Source organism: Trichomycterus rosablanca, chromosome 5 (genome assembly GCF_030014385.1).
Source record: "Trichomycterus rosablanca isolate fTriRos1 chromosome 5, fTriRos1.hap1, whole genome shotgun sequence".
NCBI lineage: Eukaryota > Metazoa > Chordata > Actinopteri > Siluriformes > Trichomycteridae > Trichomycterus > Trichomycterus rosablanca.
The window spans coordinates 23,511,172-23,531,749 of record NC_085992.1 but is presented as its reverse complement, the minus strand read 5'-3'; positions in this window follow the sequence as shown (position 1 = coordinate 23,531,749).

The window sequence follows — 20,578 nt, the reverse complement described above, 5'->3', positions numbered from 1 at the left end:
GGCAAGAACATGCAAACTGCGCACAGAAAGGACCCTGACCGCCCCGTCTAGGGATCGAACCAAAGACCTTCTTACTGTGAGGCGACAGTGCTACCCACCAAGCCACCGTGCCGCCCTGTATTATATCAGTATATTAGAAACTTTACAGACAGTAGTACTGCTACTAGTAGTAATTAGTTTAACTCAATTTCTTAGTAACATTGGAGTAGCAAATACAACCCCAAATCATAAAAGCTTGGGGCAGTATGAAAAATGCAAAAGAAAAAACACATTAACTTTAATTTTATTCAGTATGAAACCAAGATATGTCATGTTTTGTCTGGTCAACTTACAACCCCAAATCAGAAAAAGTTGGGACAGTATGGTAAATACAAATAAAATAAAAATGCAGTGTTCCTTACATTTACTTTGACTTTTATTTGATTGCAGACAGGATGAACCCAAGATATTTCATGTTTTGTCTGGTCAACTTACAACCCCAAATCAGAAAAAGTTGGGACAGTATGGTAAATACAAATAAAATAAAAATTTAGTGTTCCTTACATTTACTTTGACTTTTATTTGATTGCAGACAGGATGAACCCAAGATATTTCATGTTTTGTCTGCTCAACTTCATTTCATTTATTAATAAACATCCATTCCTGCATTTCAGACCTGCAACACATTCCAAAAAAAGCTAGTACGGGGGCAATTTAGGGCTAGTAATGAGGTGAAACAACTAAATAATGATGTGATTCCAAACAGGTGATGTCAACAGGTGATTGTAATCATGGTTTGGTACAAAAGCAGCATTTTGGAAAGGCTGAGTCTTTGATGAGCAAAGATGAGCAGAGGATCTCCAGTTTGTCAATAAATGCATGAAAAAAATTATTAAAATGTTTAAAAACAATGTTCAATGTTCCAAAGAAAGATTTACATAATTCTCATCTTACAGCACATTAATAAGGAATTTCAGCATGTAAAGGGCAAGAGTGCAAGCCTAAGCCGAACTCCATTATGTACACTCCCTCAGTAGCTAATATAACCACATGGGCAAGGGATGACTTTGTTTAACCTTTGTGAAGAACTACAGGTGCATCTCAATAATTTTTTTCAGTAATTCAATTCAAAAAGTTAAACTCATATATCATATACATTTATTACACACAGAGTGATACATTTCAAGTGTTGCGTTCTTTCAATTTTGATGATTATGGCGTACAGCTAATGAAAATTCAAATGTCAGTATCTCAAAAAATTAGAATATTGTGAAAAAATTCAATATTGTAGACTCATTGTGTCACACTCTAATCAGCTAACCAACAAAAAACACCTGCAAGAGTTTCCTAAGCCTTTAAATGGTCCCTCCGTCTGGTTCAGTAGGCTACACAATCATTGACACCCTCCACAAGGAGGGTAAGCCACAAAAGGTCATTGCTAAAGTTCACGGAGTGCTGTATCCAAGCATATTAGTGGACAGTTGAGTGGAAGGAAAAGTGTGGTAGAAAAATGTGCACAAGCAACAGGAATAACTGCAGCTTTGAAAGAATTGTCAAGAAAAAGCCATTTAAGAATTTGGGGGAGATTCACAACGAGTGGACTGCGGCCCAGAGTCTGGAGGAAGAGTGAAGAGGCACATAATCCAAGTTGCTCGAGGTCCAGTGTGAAATTTACACAGTCAGTGATGGTTTGGGGAGCCATGTCATTTGCTGCTGTTGGTCGACTGTGTTATATCAAGTTCAAAGTCAGAGCAGCCGTCTACCAGGAAATTTTAGAGCACTTCATGCTTCCTTCTGCTGACAAGCTTGATGCTGATTTCATTTTCCAGCAGGACTTTTGCACCTGCCCACACTGCCAAAAGTACCAATAACTGGTTTAATAACCACAATATCTCTGTGCTTGATTGGCCAGCAGACTCCCCTGACCGAAACACCATAGAGAATCTATGGGGTATTGTCAAGAGGAAGCTGAGAGACACCAGACCCAACAATGCAGACGAGCTGAAGGCCACTATCAAAGCAACCTGGGCTTCCATACCAGCTCAGCAGTGCCAAAGGCTACTGAGTGCATATACTGTACATACTTTTCAGTAGACCAACATTTCTGTATAAAAAATCCTGTTTTTATTAGTCTTATGTAATATTCAAATTTTTTGAGATACTGACTTTTGCGTTTTCATTAGCTGTAAGCCATAATCATCAAAATTGAAAGAAATCAACGCCTGAAATGTATCACTCTGTTTGTAATGAATCTATATAATATATGAGTTTAACTTTTTGAATTGAATTACTGAAATAAATTAATTTTTTCATGATATTCTAATTTATTGAGATGCACCTGTACAATACAGAGTTACATTCACAAATGTCAAGTCACAAAGTGCTTTAACACATTACTGTGCAGAAACATGAATTAACACCTGATACACTTCACTGCTTGGTATCCTCTGTGCCAAAATGTCCTTTAGTGTTAGAAGGAATGACAACATTACTGTCACGTGGGAAGAAAGGACGCAAATGCAGAAGTAAATAAAAATAATAATATTTTATTTAATTATAAAGGACAACAGAAAGATAAACAGCAAACGAAAAACAGAACACAAAAAACCCGATCGGAAACTCCGACGGAGCTGCTGACGCAACTAAATGAAAAAATAAACAAAGTGAAACCAAAACAGAAGGAAGCGGGACGCGAACCCCGGTCAGCCGCGTGGCAGCCGGGAGCGTTACCACCGCACTGTAGTGGTGCTGGGAAACGAGAGCGCGAGAACCTCTAATACGCTTAGGAGCGAAGGAAGAGGAGGGGAACTCCGAGGAGCGCTAGACCCAACACCGCGACTAACTATCGCAGTGACCGGTCGGCGCGCTCTGGATCGCGGAGCTGACACACCAATCTGAAACCAGAAAGAAACAAATAAACAAAGTTAGGCAGACCCAGACTGCGGATTCGAACCGGGGTCTTTGGCACGACAACCGCTTGCTCAGTGGAGTCGCCACCCAGCGGTTGGAGAATCCAATGTTCAGAATAACTGAAGGCACTGATGCCAGAATACCTTCAGCGCTTTAACACAGCGCTGAATGAAACCGCTAACGCTAAATGCTAGCGCAAAATGAACTGCAGTTCGAGGACTGCACCGCGTTGCACCACACTGTATCTACGAGACCAACAGAACATACCAGTTACCTCAAACCTTGCGGTTTTACTTGCCCGAATGGCATACGCCACCAGGGCTACCAGCTAAGGCTACGAACGTGTGGACGAGCTGCCACCACGGACCGGAAAACAAACAAAGGTGCGACACCCGCTGCTGTGTGGAGCTGGCTTAAGTAGTCAGCCCCACAGCTGCGGGTGATCAGCACTAATTAGGAGGCCTGGTATAAGAGGCCTTTGTTTTCTGAGCTCTGTAATGTCTGCTTCGCTGGGAACCCGGGGCACGTTCACCAGCTACCACAGACCTCGTTATAATTACAAAGTGGTAATTATTTACAGTCTTAACTTTTTTGGGAGATGTTGCAGGCCTTAAATGCAGGAATGGATGTTTATTAACATATGAAATAAAGTTGACCAGATAAAACATGAAATATCTTGGTTTTATACTGTCTGCATCAAAATAAAAGTCAATGTAAAAAACAGTGCATTTTTATTATTTGCATTATCCATACTGAAAGAAGTGTCCCATTTTTTTCTGATTTAGGGCTGTAACAGGCTAATGTAAAGCACATTTTCAGCTTTGTTGCTTTCTGGGTCAAAATGCATGTGCTGTAATAGTAATGGCTCGGTGGGTAGCACTGTCACCTCACAGCAAGAAGGTCCTGGGTTCAATCACCAGGCGGTGCGATCCGGGTCCTTTCTGTGTGGAGTTTGCATGTTCTCCCCGTGTCTGCGTGGGTTTTCTCCTCCCACAGTCCAAAAAATGCAGTCAGGTTAATTGGAGACACTGAATTGCCCCATAGGTGAATGTGTGTGTGTGTGTAGATGTGTCTGCCCTGAGATGGACTGGCGCCCCATCCAGGGTGTTACTGTGTGCCTTGCGCCCATTGAAAAGCTGGGATAGGCTCCAACAGCCCCCCGTGACCCTAACTGGATAAGCGGTTAAGAAAGTGAGTGAGTGAGTGAAAAGACAAACTCATGGTTTTGCAAAAGTAAATCCCAATTAAATGTTTCTCTTCTTTTTTAGTAAAACCCTGGTTGTCCTTAATAATAATGTGGTGACGTTACATAAATTTGATGTAAACTAGGCCAATTATTACTCAAATAGACTTTATGTAACATGTTGTAAGCAGGCTGTAACCATAGCAAAATGATCTAAATTAGCTGTAAGAGCTCTATTGTTGCGTGGCGGTTGACAGGTGTCATATGCCACTTGACGTGCCACTAAACCTGTTAAAACCTGAGGCAACTGCCAATCAGCCTGCCATTAAGCCTGGTTTAACTTAAAGTGACATGCCACAGTGCTAATGACTACAGAGATACCTGCTTTAAAGTGAACACAAAACACCCTTAGTTAGACTTTTTCTGAATTGAGTTAGAATTTATTTTGTAAAAAGAAGTCAAATGATTTTGCTTAATTATAAAAGATTTATGTTTTGTACTAAATTATGCTTGAGCCGCTATGTTGCCATTGCATCAGTGACTACATCATGAGGTTTGCTTGTTGGACAGCAGTTGCAGTAAGTTGCATGTAATTTTGAGAGAAAATTGCTTGTTGCTTCAGGCATAAGATTAAAATTGATCTGTGTTTTTTGGAGATTGGACAGTGGTAGCATAGCGGGTAGAGCTTTGGGCTATTAACTGAAAGGTTGAGAGTTCGAATCCGGGCTCTACCATGCAGCCACTGTTGGGCTCTTGAGCAAGGCCCTTAACCTTCTCTGCTCCAGGGGCGCCGTACAATGGCTGACCCAGCTTTCAAAAACAAGCTGGGATATGTGAAGAAAGAATTTGTTGTACTGTACACCTGTATATGTATAAATGACAAATAAAGGCGTTCTATTTTATTCTATTCTATGTTCTATTTAAGCCAGTATGGAGGGGATTTATGAACTCAACTGTATGAACTTAAATTTGTTTAAGCAGCAGTCAATTCCTCGAGGTGTGAAGAAAGTGAGCAACACCAGCTGGTGCAAGTATGGTAAGTGCATTTAAATGCCAACAGCAAGCAAATTGCAAATAGCAAATCTGCTATCAGGAGCTATTTCAGTTAACAGATACTCTGCTGTTAGATGGATGTCTTGGAGGTGCCCATGCTCTCCCTACACAAAGTCTGTGTTGAGACCCTGGAGTGGCCTATCAACAGCAGGTATTGTAACCTCAGTAAACAATTACTCTTTAGTGGGGTGTGCAAACTATTTATTTATGCATTTCTCCCTTTTTCTTACGATTTAGCGTAGTCAATTTGTCTTCCGCTGCTGTGGATCCCTGATTGCATTCAAGAGGAGTATATTTGCTGCTCACGTGCCCTCTGATGCGCGTGCAGTCCTAGCGGACCCCTTCTTTACGCTCGTGTTTCTGCACAGCTGCCTCAGTCTGCTAACCAGGGTCCTTGCACAGCATTTGAAGACCCTATGCACTTAGTCTGGTCAATTCCCCAACCCAGCAGACACGGTGGCCATTTTGTGTCTGCTGCAGGCACTGCTAATTGTGCCCGCTAGATGGCACCAGCCGACCCGTAGCAGAGCCGAGACTCAAACCGGGGTGTTCAGAATCTCGGCGCTGGTGTGCTAGCGGAATATCCCACTGCACATAAAAAACAATCTAAAATTGTAAAATCTAATTGTTGCTTTTATTCTCCCTAATTCAAAACATTAATATGGGGCGAGGTTCCTTTTCCCTAATATTAGGTGCCACTATTTCCCTACCTTCAGGGACATATAGCGGGGAAAATAAGTATTGAACGCATCAACATTTTTCTCAGTAAATGTATTTCTGATGGGACTACTGACATGAAATTTTCACCAGATGTTGGTAACAACCCAAGTAATCCACACATATAAAGCAGTCAAAACAAATAAGTCCAAAAATTAAGTTATGTGTAATTAAGTGAAATGACACAGGGAAAAAGTATTGAACACACTTACTGAAATTTATTTAATATTCAGTAGAAAAGCCTTTGTTGGTAAGGACAGCTTCAAGACGCCTTCTGTATGAAGAAACTAGTCGCATGCATTGTTCAGGTGTGATTTTGGCCCATTCTTCCACACATACGTCTTCAGATCATGAAGGTTCCGGGGGCCTCTTCTATGAACTCTGATTTTCAGTTCTTTCCATAGATTTTCAATTGGATTCAAGTCAGATGATGGACTAGGCCATTCTAGCAGCTTTATTTTCTTTCTCTGAAACCACTTGAGAGTTTCCTTGTCTGTGTGTTTGGGATCTTTGTCTTGCTGAAATGTCCACCCTCATTTCATCTTCAGCATCCTGGTAGATGGCAGCAGATTCTTATCAAGAATGTCTCTGTACATTTCTCCATTCATCCTTTCTTCAATTACATGAAGTCTATCAGTACCATATGCTGAGCAACAGCCCCACACCATGATGTTCCCACCTCCAAACTTCACTGTTGGTATGGTGTTTTTGGGGTGATGTGCTGTGCCTTTTCTCCTCCAAACATGGTGTGTGCTATGACATCGATAGAGTTCAATTTTGGTCTCATCTGACCAGACTATATTCTCCCAGTATTTTATAGGCTTGTCCAAATGTTGTGCAGGAAACTTTAAACGAGCTTTAACATGCTTTTTCTTCAGAAATGGAGTCTTGCGCGGTGAGCGTGCATAAAGGCGGTTGAGTGCATTACTTATACTTTTCTTTGAAACAACTGTACCTGCTAATTCCAGGTCTTTCTGAAGCTCTCCGCGAGTGGTCCTTGGCTCTTGGACAACTCTTCTGATTATTCTTTTGACTCCTCTGTCAGAAATCTTGTGAGGAGCACCTGGTCGTGGCCGGTTTATGGTGAAATGATGTTCTTTCCACTTCCGGATAATGGCCCCAACGGTGCTCACTGGAACATTCCGAAGTTTAGAAATACGTCTGTAACCAATACCATCAGTATGTTTTGCAACAATAAGGTTGCGGAGGTCTTGAGAGAGCTCTTTGCTTTTACCCATCACGAGATGCTTCTTGTGTGACACCTTGGTAATGAAAACCTTTTTGTAGGCCATCAATTAGGACTAATCCAGCTGATATTAATGTGCACTGATAGGGGCAGGATTGCTTTCTAAATACTGACAGATTTCAGCTGGTGTTTTGGCTTTCCATGCCTTTTTGCACCTCCCTTTCTTCATGTGTTCAATACTTTTTCCCTGTGTTATTTCACTTTATTACACATTACTTAATTTTTGGACTTATTTGTTTTGACTGCTTTATATTTGTGGATTACTTGGGTTGTTACCAACATCTGGTGAAAAAATCATGTCAATAGTCCCATCAGAAATACATTTACTGAGAAAAATGTTGATGCGTTCAATACTTATTTCCCCCGCTGTATGTGTTGCTCAGGAAAGCTCAGGCTGTCAGTTAAGTGTTATGTGGGGTGAAGGCAGGGTGCCCTGATTATTATCCAGCAATGATCTTTATTTTTTAATCTATCCGTGTTTACATTTTAGCTAGAGGTGTTCTAAAGTGTATTGGATTGTGATTACTTAGGGTATTTTTATGATATGTGATAAATGATGTGTTATTTGATATATGATATGTTACTGTTTGATTTGTCAGGAAACAGCTGCTGTAATGTAATAATGATCCCATTAAGATTATTTACTGGTAAGCGAAATCTTAGTTGACACAACACTGTCAAAGATAGATCATTAAAGCTAGTCAGTCAAATGAAAAGGATGAAAAGGATGTACAGTAGTTGATAATAATCAAGTAGGCCTGTTATTTTTTTATTTGTTTTATTACACAGAGTCTGTGGCCCGTCATTGCATATTTTATCTACATCTGACCCCTAATAATAAATGCTTGGACACTCCTGCTGTTTACTATTTAGTCATGTACCAGGGCTCAAAACAATATAACCTTAGCAAAAAATCTGTATGAGACTGAAAAGTTTTAGTTCAAGATGGTTCAAGAGTATTTGCTCTGCATAAAAAAAGACTCCTGATTCATTCTACTGCATGATATTTTTTTCTGAACAAGGGCCAGAAAAAGTGCCAACCAGTTTATGGAATGATATTTGTGGCCATTAAATAAATTCAGTGCAAAAACAACACAGGGGGAAAAAATAGTGTAATTTATGTGGCAGGTTAACTGTGGCAGGTCAAGTGGTAGCCACTTTTTAAGGTAGAATGGCAGGTTGAGTGGCATTCATGCTAGGTAGTACCAGGTTTAGTGTCAAATGTGATCAATGGGTAAGTGCCCACTCTATGTTTTAGAGTGGTGCTGGACCAGGCAGTTTTTTAAATTATATGTTTTTGTACTGTAAGTAAAAAAACTAATATTGAATAAACAACACTTGAGCCTACCATAGGGTAGTGCAAAGGGTAGCAGTAGTGGTGCATACCTACTTTTTCCTATTCAATTAAATTAGTAATACAGCAATAAAGCAATCAGCAATACAATATTTTTTAAGGTAAGTGAATGGATTTTCTTTTCCTTTTTGTTCAATTACCTTCCACTGCATTTTCAACTTCTGCCTCATCCACAACATCCATGCCGGCTAAAAAGGGCTGCAGGTTTTTAATTTCTCCTAGCTATTTGGGATTATTAGGACCTAATAAGTGAAAAGTCTAAGTGCTGTCATTGAAAAGAAAGTAGATTTTGAAAAAAATGTCCTCATATGGGTACAGTGGTTTTATTTGACCATATAACACAATAACATCAATAACAATAACAGTTTTTTGTTTTTTTTGTATTTTTCCCTTTTTCTCCTGACTTTTAGTTTATCCAATTGCCCGATTGCATCACGCTTCCTCTCCACTAATGCCGATCCCTGCTCTGATTTGAGGAGAACAAAGCTAACCCACGCCCCCTCCGACACGTGGGCAGCAGCCGTATGCATCTCTTCACCTGCACTAGTTGAGTGCTAATGTGAATTAGCCCTGTGAGAGACATGTATGGAGAGACATGTATGGAGAGCCCAGTATGGAGAGACACACCCTGATCAACGCACTCATTCCCCGCCCCTGTGCAGGTACCATCAGTCTGCCAGCAGAGGTTGTAGTTGCATCAGTTACGAGGAGACCCTATCTTGCTAAATACCCCACCCCTATATGAACAACAGGCCAATCGTTGTTCATGTGGTTGCTCAGCCCAGCCAAATGGCAGAGCTGAGATTCGATATGATGTATTTGAGATCCCAGCTCCTGTGTGCTAGTGTGTGTTTTTACTGCTGCGCCACCTGAGTGGTCTAACATCAACAGTTTATAACAAAATGTAAAACTATTTACAGGTATATGCCTGAACATTGATGTACAACCTTATACCTGAAGATGACTATATAGAAACAAAAAATAAAAACAAAGACAAAAAATATCACCTTTTTAAAGTTTTGTAACTATGCATACATTTTCCTTGAACCATATTCCAAACTAGGAATGTAATTTTGGACTGTAGTAACACTGGGTCACACCTTTTGACTTGTATGAAATTCTGCAAAACAGTTGTGTTCACTTTGCAAGCAGAGAAACACAATTTTACTCTGCAACGTTTTACTCTGCAAAGCATTGTATTTTTTAGATTAACCATCTCTGGAAGATTCTAAGCAGAAACTGTGTGGACTGAGATGTCAGGTACTGGTGTGATCAGATGACTTTTGCCTTGTTTAGAAAGGTGTGCATTTTATTAGTATCCATGATCGACATCAGTATCACACTTGTTCAAATAGGCCTGAGCCACTGTCATGCACTCAAGGAATTGCTCTATGCTCTTACTTGGTGTACCACATTTAATGTTGTCTTGCTGGAAAAATAGCCAAATGTTGGCTAAAGCAAGGTCAGTGAAGTGCATCAGCATCCAAATGTCTTAACTTCTTGGGTAGTAACTCATCATCCAGTCTACCAATGTAACCCCACTTATCTTGGAGTTGTACTCATGCACAGTACTAGGTTGTTTGACAGTCACATATTGTTTGTTCATCTTGGACCACCGCTTGCAGGTGTCTTCTGGTTGTTCAGCATGAACAGCGGAAAGCATTAATATTGGTTTGTTGACATACCACTTCAATACACATACACTACACCATCTCCCCTGGTAACTGATGCTGAGGCACCTCTTCCTTGCCGTTTTATGGTTTGGTCACTTAGTAGCTTCTGCAGTGCTCTGGTTACACGACTCTTCATTACAGTAACAGTGTAGTAAATGTTCTTCCTAAGTATTTGATCCACAGCTTTCATAGTTGTTAAGAATTGATCACACACTGATATACTTTTGTACCAGGATACAGAGTTTTAGTCAGACATGTGAGAACCAAATCCCCCAAACCTAGTCCCACTGATTTTTAAACCTGCACCTTGATATACTTCAGAGTGCAACACAATAACATATGTTGGAGCCAGCACAAAGTTCTTCATGCCTAGTGGATTGGGCAAAAAAAGACAGGCTCCTGTAGATAAAAGCATCTGTTTATCAATTGATACACATTCCGGTCGAGCCTAAAGCAATGTAATCCATAAAAGGCCTTATCTTCCAGAATCGGTCAGATGCTTTCTCTTTACTAATGTTAAACTCCTCCCTGGTTGAGGAGAGCCGTGACTAACACATGCCCGCTCCGACACGTGTGGATATGTGGATCAGCTTTGTGTATGGAGAGCCACACCCTGATCCTCATTATCCCTCAACTCTGTGCAGGTGCCATCAATCAGCCAACAGAGGTCGTAATTGCATCAGTTAGGAGGACCCGTCCGGCACGCCCTTGAACAACAGCCAATCGTTGTTCATGAAGACGCCCAGCCTGGCATGGCAGAGCTGAGTTTTAAACCAACAAGTTCGAAATGTCAGCTCTGGTGTGTCAGCTCACGCCACCTGAGTGCCAATGACTACTTTTAAATGTTTCCTTAGTTTGAAAAATCTGTCACGCTTGATTTTGTAACTTATGCCAGGGATTTGTAAGGCACTGGACCAGAACATTCTAATTTGTGCGTAAGGCACACAAGACATTAAAATTGATGCACCAAAAATATATAAATCTTATCAACTGAAGTGTTAAGAGAAACACCACTGTCAGCTCATAACAAAGCATTTGTGTACTAGGCAATGAGTTTCATTAACTCTGTGTCAATGTGCTGTTCCACATAGTCTGGCTGCCAGTCTCGTTGCTCATGCAGATTTTCACCTTCAGGCTCAAACTGAACCAAGTCTGGAGTAAATGTAGTAGATTTCCTGCCTGGTTACTGTAATCATGTTCTCATGTCTCTATCACCATCACCACACTGATCTCTGCACATAGTGAGTGTCAGTAAGGTTGCATGGTTGTGGGCTGTGTTGTGGCTCTCTGTCACTATTATAACTACTCTGCTGATTAGATTCTGAGTCAGGTGGGATATAATCTATATCACTTAGTTGTTCCACACCAGAATCAACAACATCACAATCAAACAAATTGTCAACCTCAGAGTCTCCTTATATTGCAGTCAACATTTTTCACCTTTAGACAGAGAAGTATGTCCTGGAATTTTAACACATAAGAATGAAAGATAAAATAATTATATACCTCATTAATTATATACAATTCACAATAATTAGGACGACAGACAAAAATTATTTTTCCTTTCCAAATGTATCAGAGATACGGTATGTATCCCTACATTTTACACCTTTATTTTCCATCAACAATTATGAAGTCCCAATGTCCTTAAATGAGTACTTGCTAATTAGCAGAGGTGGAAGGTAACGAATTACATTTACTCGCGTTACTGTAATGTGTACTTTTTAAAGTAGATTTTACAACCAGTAATTTTACTTTTACTTAAGTATGTTTTGTATTAAGAATTGTAATTCGCTACATTTTAAATAACATCCATTACTGAGTAAAAAAAAAAGCTAAAAGAATTGCGTCTGGGAAACTGCTGCAGTGAATTCTGCGATAAAAAATAAACTGGTGCTAAAATAAAGGAGCTGTAATCTAGGTATAGAGTAGGGAAGGGTGATTGGAGTTTGATGTTTTGTTATTTGACAACATAGTCTGATGTCAAAGAATGGCAAAGTTCTTTGGGTCATTTAGTGAAAGTCACAACACTTGTAACCTTGACTTGTTTTGAGTTATGAGATTTGCAGTATGACTGTTGTTTGGTATTTGTTGGTGATGAAAAGTAATCCACAATTAATGCCAACTTCAGTGGTTATACAGTTTAAAAAAGTGTTATGGGATGGTCTGTACTAAAATGACACATTACACATCTCTAAATGTTTTTTCTATAATATTTGAATTAAAAACAACTATTGTGAGATTTATATCCACTTTTCCTGTTTGCATTACACAGAAGAGACACCCTCTGCGGGTAAAAAAGTAACTAAGTAATGCTTACCCTGAGTACATTTTAAATGAGTTACTTTTTACTAGAGTAGATTTTTAGACAGTATACTCGTACTTAAGTAAAAAAATCATTAAAGTAATAGTACTTTTACTTGAGTACAATATTTTAGTACTCTTTCCACCTCTGCTAATTAGCAACGTTCTGCCTTGTTACTATTGCTACATTTGATCAAGTTTGTATTCTATTTCAAACTACAAACTACTACTACTTGATATTTTCATACCTTTTACACTTTTACCTCTGAATTGACCATAAAACATGTTGAGGGACATTGGGGTCATCTTGTTTTACCTTATTTATTGTCTAGTACTTTTGCTACCACTAGATGGCAGACAAGTGTCTAATGGGGACAACAGGTCCAAGTTTAGCAGAACAAGGTACATTGATCAGCCATAATATTAAAACCACCTCCTTGTTTCTACACTCACTGTCCATTTTATCAGCTCCACTTACCATATAGTAGGTATTATTTGGGTGGTGGATCATTCTCAGCACTGCAGTGACAATGACATGGTGGTGGTGTGTTAGTGTGTGTTGTGCTGGTATGAGTGGATCAGACACAGCAGCGTGTCCACTTACTGTCCACTCTATTAGACACTCCCACCTAGTTGGTTTACCTTGTAGATGTGAAGTCAGAGGCGATCGCTCATGTATTGCTGCTGTTTGAGTTGGTCATCTTCTAGACCTTCATCAGTGGACACAGGACGCTGCCCACGGGGCGCTGTTGGATACATTGGATATATTTTTGGTTGGTGGTTGGTATTCTCAGTCCAGCAGTGACAGTGAGGTGTTTAAAAACTCCATCAGCGCCGCTGTGTCTTATCCACTCATACCAGCACAACACACACTAACACACCACCACCATGTCAGTGTCACTGCAGTGCTGAGAATCATCCACCACCTAAATAATACCTACTCTGTGGTGGTCCTGTAGGGGTCCTGGCCATTGAAGAACAGCATGAAAGGGGGCTAACAAAGCATGCAGAGAAACAGATGAACTACCGTCAGTAACTGTAGAACTACAAAGTGCTTCTATATGGTAAATGGAGCTGATAACATGGACTGTGTGTAGAAACAAGTAGGTGGTTTTAATGTTATGGCTGATTGGTGTATAAAGCATAACAAAGCCAAAATATAATGAGACTACAGGGTCTTAAGAGGATACACCCCCCTCCAACATGTGTAAGGTCATCAGACTCTTCTCTTCACCAGCCAGTGGTAGATTCCAACCACACTTATGCATGTGCCTTGATCAGACATAATGTGTTACTATTAGAGAAGCAATAATTTAATATGCAATGTAGACTTCTGTACTCAGACACAGCCAGTTATGGAAAACCTGGAACCCAGCACTATGATCTAACTAGCATTAGTAGTGTGATAGGTCTCATGCTATTTGCCAATTAGGTCACTGGCTGAAATAATGTTCCACTGAAATAACAGCGCCCATTAGCAAAACAAGGCAACACATGGCCGGGAGCCATACCGCTATATAATCAATGCACTAGTTACAAAACCCTGTTAAAACGAATAGAAGCTAATGTTATTCACCCACTCTAGTACTTACAATAACCCCATGCATGGAATAGGCAGACATAGTCAGTAAGGTTTTAAACAGCATAAGTAGTTTAATCCACATTTTAATTAAAATGACCACTGGACTACTGGAAACACAGGGCCACATCGTTTGCACGATTGCACAGTGTATTTTAAGAAAATCATAAAATAAAATGACATAAAATGACGTGGCGGGCCGGATTTGTACGTAGGCCTTGAGTTTGACACGTAACCTAACTTATTGAAAGTTTGTGGAGGATTTTAAAATTGTGAGTCTATTAAAGGGACCTCATAATCATGAGGAATTGAAAACAATGTGTTAAAAAAGATGGGCCAATATGAAATCACAATCACAATGCCACAAAAGTTCATTTTTACTGTAGACATTTAGACTTTATTTATTATTTCTTTATTTATTTTTATTATTAGTCCTAAAATCAGCAGATTTTGGTCATTTTCTGTATTGTTGTATTAAATGCTATTTTATCTGCTGCACATTTTGAGTTACTTAGTTGGCACTGTGGCAAATCACATTAGCCCATTACTGCCAAGAACCAGGGTTCAAATCTTTATGGTGCTATCAGCTGGTCAGGCATCTACACAAATATGACAAGTTATGTCCGAGGTAGGGGAATGGTTAAACACCCTAACCATTGGGAGGTGCACCTGTCCATGCACTCTTAGTGCTGGTCCCAAGCCAGGATAAAATAAGAAGGGTTGCATCAGGAAGGGAATCCAGTGTAAAAACAGATATGTGGACCAATATGATATGCTGTAATAACACCTAAATACAGACTTAGTTTTGTTTTCTCTCTGCTTTAATCTTCACTATTGAGACATTTTGTCTGGTTATGATAGCAAACAAAGGCTGTCTGGCCGATGATTCATAAAGTTTAGCCAATGTTATTATAGGTCTGATAATCTATGATGAAGTCTATAAACATTTTTTTGGACCCAACACAGACTTCTAAGGGTTATTGGTTTGTGTCATTTTTGATTAACAGCTTCTTTTTGATCAATGCACCCACCAATGCAGCCAATCAATTTTACCCAATGACTTTTTTTTAGATAATTTTGCACTTCTTAAGGCTAATGTCTTAACAGCAACACTTTATTGGCAGCCACAGATTTTTGGAATTCAAGAGCGACAGATGGTGTCAGCAGTTTTACCCAATAACCTTTCTAATTAAGGTTTATAGTTTTATTCTGGGGTGGCACAGTGGGTAGCACTGTCGCCTCACAGCAATAAGGTCCTGGGTTCGATCCCCAGGCGGGGAGGTCCGGGTCCTTTCTGTGCTGAGTTTGCATGTTCTCCCCATGTCTGCGTGGGTTTCCTCTGGGAGCTCCGGTTTCCTCCCAGTTCTAAAACATGCAGTCGGATTAATTGGAGACACTGAATTGCCCTATAGGTGAATGGGTGGGTGGGTGTGTGTGTATGTGTGTCTGTCCTGTGATGGACTGGTGCACCATCCAGGGTGTTACTGTGTGCCTTGCTCCTATTAAAAAGCTGGAATAGGCTCCAGCGCCCCCCACGACCCTAATTGGATAAGCGATTAGGAAAGTGAGTGACTGAGTGAGTTGTATTTTGACTTGGGTAGTAAGATTAGGTAGATACTTAAGACATTTAGGTCATTTTCTCCACCTTTTCATGCTGTATTAAACTATGTTTCTGTGCTTCTTTATTATTAGATCCCAGACTTTTGAGTGTTTCTTATGACTTCTTTTGATTCATTGTATTATAACAGAGCTTTCCATTGAGAGACCTCACAAAACTTTGGGCTTTATGTCTTTTCAGTAACTGTACATTTAGGGTTTTGATGGTTTCTTCTTTTCTATAAAGATGACTCAAACTTTAGTGCAAAGTCTATCAAAAAGCAGTAATAGACTGGGGTGAAAGAGTGATCTGTTGAAGCCCTAGAAAGGTACTTTGTTCAAGAGACTGTCACACCAATTATCTCTTCTCTTCTAAGTGGAGCTTGTTCTTTAATAACTTACAGGTAACCCCAGCACCCCTACAGAGGTTCTTGCTTGTTGTGTTTAGCTGGAAAGGTTTTGTATAGCTTCATGGCACAACAGTACAAATCTTATATCCATTTTTAATTGCTGTATTCACTTGCATGAAAAACTCTTAAGGCTTTCAAATCAAAAAGGAAATACAGTCAGAAGGTTACGTAGGTTTGTCTTGGGATTTCAATGGTTAAACTATTTAAAGTCTTTTTAATTAAAAAAAAATATGTTCACCTTTTTTTCTTTGTTAAGTGTCACATCAGGTCTAGTTCTAGAGGAGCACCTAAGACAGGACACTAATCCATTGCAGGACTTTGACCATTCCCCAAGAAATCATGTCAGTGTAGAAGGCCAACCCTATAGCACCACTGAGATTTTTGGGATGGGGGCAATTTAGGGCTAGTATTGAGGTGAAAAAAATAAAGAATTACGTGATTCCAAACAGGTGATGTCAACAGGTGATTGTAATCATGATTTGGTACAAAAGCAGCATCCAGTCTTTGATGAGCAAAAATAGACAGAGGATCTCCTGTTTGTCAACAAATGTGTGAGAAAATTATTAAAATGTTTAAAAACAATGTACCTCAAAGAAAGATTGGAAGGGATTTCCATATTTCTCCCTCTACAGTGCATAATATCATTAAACAATTTAGGGAATTGGGAGAAATTTCAGTGTGTAAAGGCCAAGGGCGCAAGCTTAAACTAAACGCCCGTGATCTTTGATCCTTCAGACGGCACTGCATCAAGAACCGCCACTCAGCAATAGTTGATATAACCACATGGGCAAGGGATTACTTTGGGAAACCTTTGTCAAGCACTACAATACGGAGTTACATGCACAAATGCCACTTAAAACTTTACTGTGCAAAAAAGAAGCCTTATGTTAACCATGTCCAGAAGCGGCGTCAACTTCTCTGGGCTCGGAGGCATCTAGGATGGACCATCACACAGTGGAAACGTGTATTGTGGTCAGATGAATCAGCATTCCAGGTCTTTTTTGAAAAAAATAGACGCTGTGTGCTCCAGACCAAAGACGAAAAGGATCATCCAGACTGTTATCAGCAAAAAGTCCAAAAGCCAGGATCTGTGATGGCAGCATTAATGCAGAAAAGTACATTGAGATCTTAGAGCAACATATGCTGCCTTTAAGATGTCATCTTTTCCAGGGACATCCATGCAGTTTTCAACAAGACAATGCAAAACCACATGCTGCACACATTAAAAAGGCATGGCTGTGGAAGAAGAGGGTATGGGTACTGGACTGGCCTGTCTGCAGTCCTGACCTGTCCCCAATAGAGAATGTGTGGAGAATTTTGAAACGAAACTCCGTACTGTTGCACATCTTAAGACATGTTTGCAGGAAGAATGAGACAAAATTAAAGCTGAAACACTAAATCGCTTGGTATCCTTGGTGCCAAGGAAAAGGAATGGCAACATTACAAAGTGGTGAATGCTTTACTGTCCCAACTTTTTTTGGAATGTGTTGCAGGCCTGAAATGCAGGAATGGATGTTTATTAATAAATGAAATTAAGTTGCAGACAAAACATGAAATATCTCAGGTTCATCCTGTCTGCAATCAAATAAAAGTCTAACTAAATGTAAGAAACTCTGTGTTTTTTTTCCATGCTGTCCCAACTTTTTCTGATTTAGGGTTGTATATAGTTTTATAAAATAATCCGGGCCAAAAGTATACATATAATAACATCTAATATAAACTTGTTGATGTAGAAACTTCAATTTAATTTAACTTTGTGGCATGGCTTTCAAATTTCTTGTTAGTGCTTACATTTACTGCAGACACTAATTCTCTGGGGAAAACCCAACAATGTCACCTGCCACACTGTTGCTGAAGGTAAAGTTTGTGCAAAAGGCCAAATGTAATCCAAAAACCACCAAAAACACGTCTGCCATGAAGTGGCAGCTGATGAAACTTGAGTGACACTGTTCACAGTGAAGCAAACTTTGCATCACCATGGTCTTGGCTAACAAGCAAAAAAGAATCACCTGCCACATTAAGAATCAACTTCTTTTTGAAAACAGAAACACATTTAGAATTTGATTCCTGAAACAAACCCCAAAAAATTGAGACTGGGGAAAAATAAGAGTGATGGGAGCGGTTAGGTCAAAGAATCGATCCGAATTTATCAGAGCCTCAGAGTTGTCTGGGCTTGACTTCATCTCAAATGGTCCTAAAGACAGAGGAAACGTGTGCTGTGGCGAGATTAGTCCACGGTTCAGCTTGTTTTGGGAAAACAGACGTCAAGTTCTCCTAGCTAAAGATGAAAAGGACAGTCAAGACTTATCAGTGAAAGGTGGAGACTATAGACACAAAATGTGTGTGCTTGACTGGCCTACCTGCAGTTCAAATCTGTCTCATATTGAAAATGTGTGGTGCAGCATGAAGGAGAATCAGACGAAGTGGACCACAAACTGTAAAGGAGCTGAAGTCACATATCAAGCAAGAACAGACAAAAATTCCACTTGTACAACTGCAACAATTAGTGTTCTCAGTTCACAAGCAATTAAAAAGTTACAAAGGAAATGAGAGACATAGGAAATAGGAAAGTAATTACGCCTACAACTTTCTGGAGTGTGTTGTTGGCATGACTATTTGAACGTGTTTACTTTTACAAAATATAAAGAAGTTGATCAGTAAAGACCTTGGAAATTTAATGTCTATTTTTATCAAAAATAAGATCAAAAGAATTAACAGATCATTAATTCCTATTTTTATTGTTGTACAAAATGTCCCAACTTTTCTGGAAATGGGCTTTGTATATATACACTCAAGCCAGAAAGTCTGCACACCCCTTTCACCTTCTCCATGTTTTATTACATTACAGACTCATTCTATTATAGATTGAGTTCGTTTTTTTGTCACAAGATTCCACACACAATGACAAAGTGAAAGCAGGTTTTTAGACATTTGTGCTAATTTATTAAAAATCAAAATGTAAAATATCCTATGTACACAAGTTTGCACACCCTTTGATATGACACCCAAAAGTGAGCTGAGGTGCATTTTGTTTTCACTAATGCTGCTTGAGATGTTTCTACAATTTAATTGGAGTGCACCTGTGGTAAATTCAATTGATTGGACATGATTGGGGATTGCCAACACCTGCCTATATAAGGTCTCACAGTTGACAGTGCATATCAGAGCAAAGGAATTATCTGCAGACCTCAGAAACAGGATTGTGTCAGGGCATAGATCTGGAGAAGGGTACAGAAAAATTGCTGCAGCTTTACAGGTCCCAAAGAGCACAACAGCCACCATCATTCGTAAATGGAAATAGTTTGAAACCACCAAAAATCTTCCTAGACTTTCAGCAGCAGGACCGGAGCGACTAGTTCTGATAGAAGGAAAGATGAATGCAGCTAAGCACACCGAGATCCTTGAAGAAAACCTGCTCCAGAGCGCTCTGGACCTCAGACTGGGTCGAAGGTTTAACTTCCAACATGACAACAACCAAAAAAAAGAACTTAATCTATTATAGAATAAGTCTGTAATGTAATAAAACGTGGAGAAGGTGAAAGGGGTGTGCAGACTTTCCGGCTTGACTGTATATGACAGTCGCACACTACTGTCTATTTTTTATCTCCATAGTCACCTTTGACCTGACAGCAGAGGCCACAATTGTAGCAGTAATGAGGATTAACCATCAACCCTAACCGACACAGAAAGTCGTGTCTATAGACACAAGAGGCTGTTGTAGCCGAGCGGTAAAGGTACTGGACTAGTAACTAAGAGGTTGCTGGTTTATTTATTAGGGTTTTAACGTCATGTTTTACACTCTTTGGTTACATTAATGAAGAAATGGTAGTTATTCGTTACTCAAGATTCATCAGTTCACAAGTTTAATGTCAAACACTGTCATGGACAATTTTGTATCTCCAATTCACCTCACTTGCATGTCTTTGGTCTGTGGGAGGAAACCGGAGCACCCGGAGAGGAAACGCACGCAGACACAGGGAGAACATGCAAACTCCACAGAGAAAGGACCCGGACTGCCCCACCTGGAGATCAAACCGAGGACCTTCTTGCTGTGAGGCGACAGCCACCGTGCCACCCTAGGTTGCTGGTATAAGAGGTGGCCTTTAACCCTCAAATGCTTAGAAAATATACTGTTACAGTACTGTAAGTCGCTTTGGATAAAAGTGTCTGCTAAATGCCAAAAATGTAAATGTAAAAATGTAATGTAAGATACCCAGCCATTAGAAAACACAGATAACCACATCTGGGATCTTGTGCGGTGTGGGCTGGTAGATCGCTGCACCACCTGAATGCAAAAATCTTTAATTTTTTGAGATATATAGAAGAGTTAAAGAGCTTCTCTACAGTTTGCACTTTCAAACTTTTAGAGAAAGGCCTTTTAGAGAAACCAATTCACATTCCAAGGTTTTTTTTTCAGTGGGGCATATCATCATTCTGTAATATTGAAACATTCCCTGAAAAAAATTTTGTACCATATTGACTGCATATTACTTTCTAATGTGTGAAGAATTATTTATCAGATAATTATGCTAAAATACGCTAGCACACCAGAGCTGGGAATTCGAAGACATCGT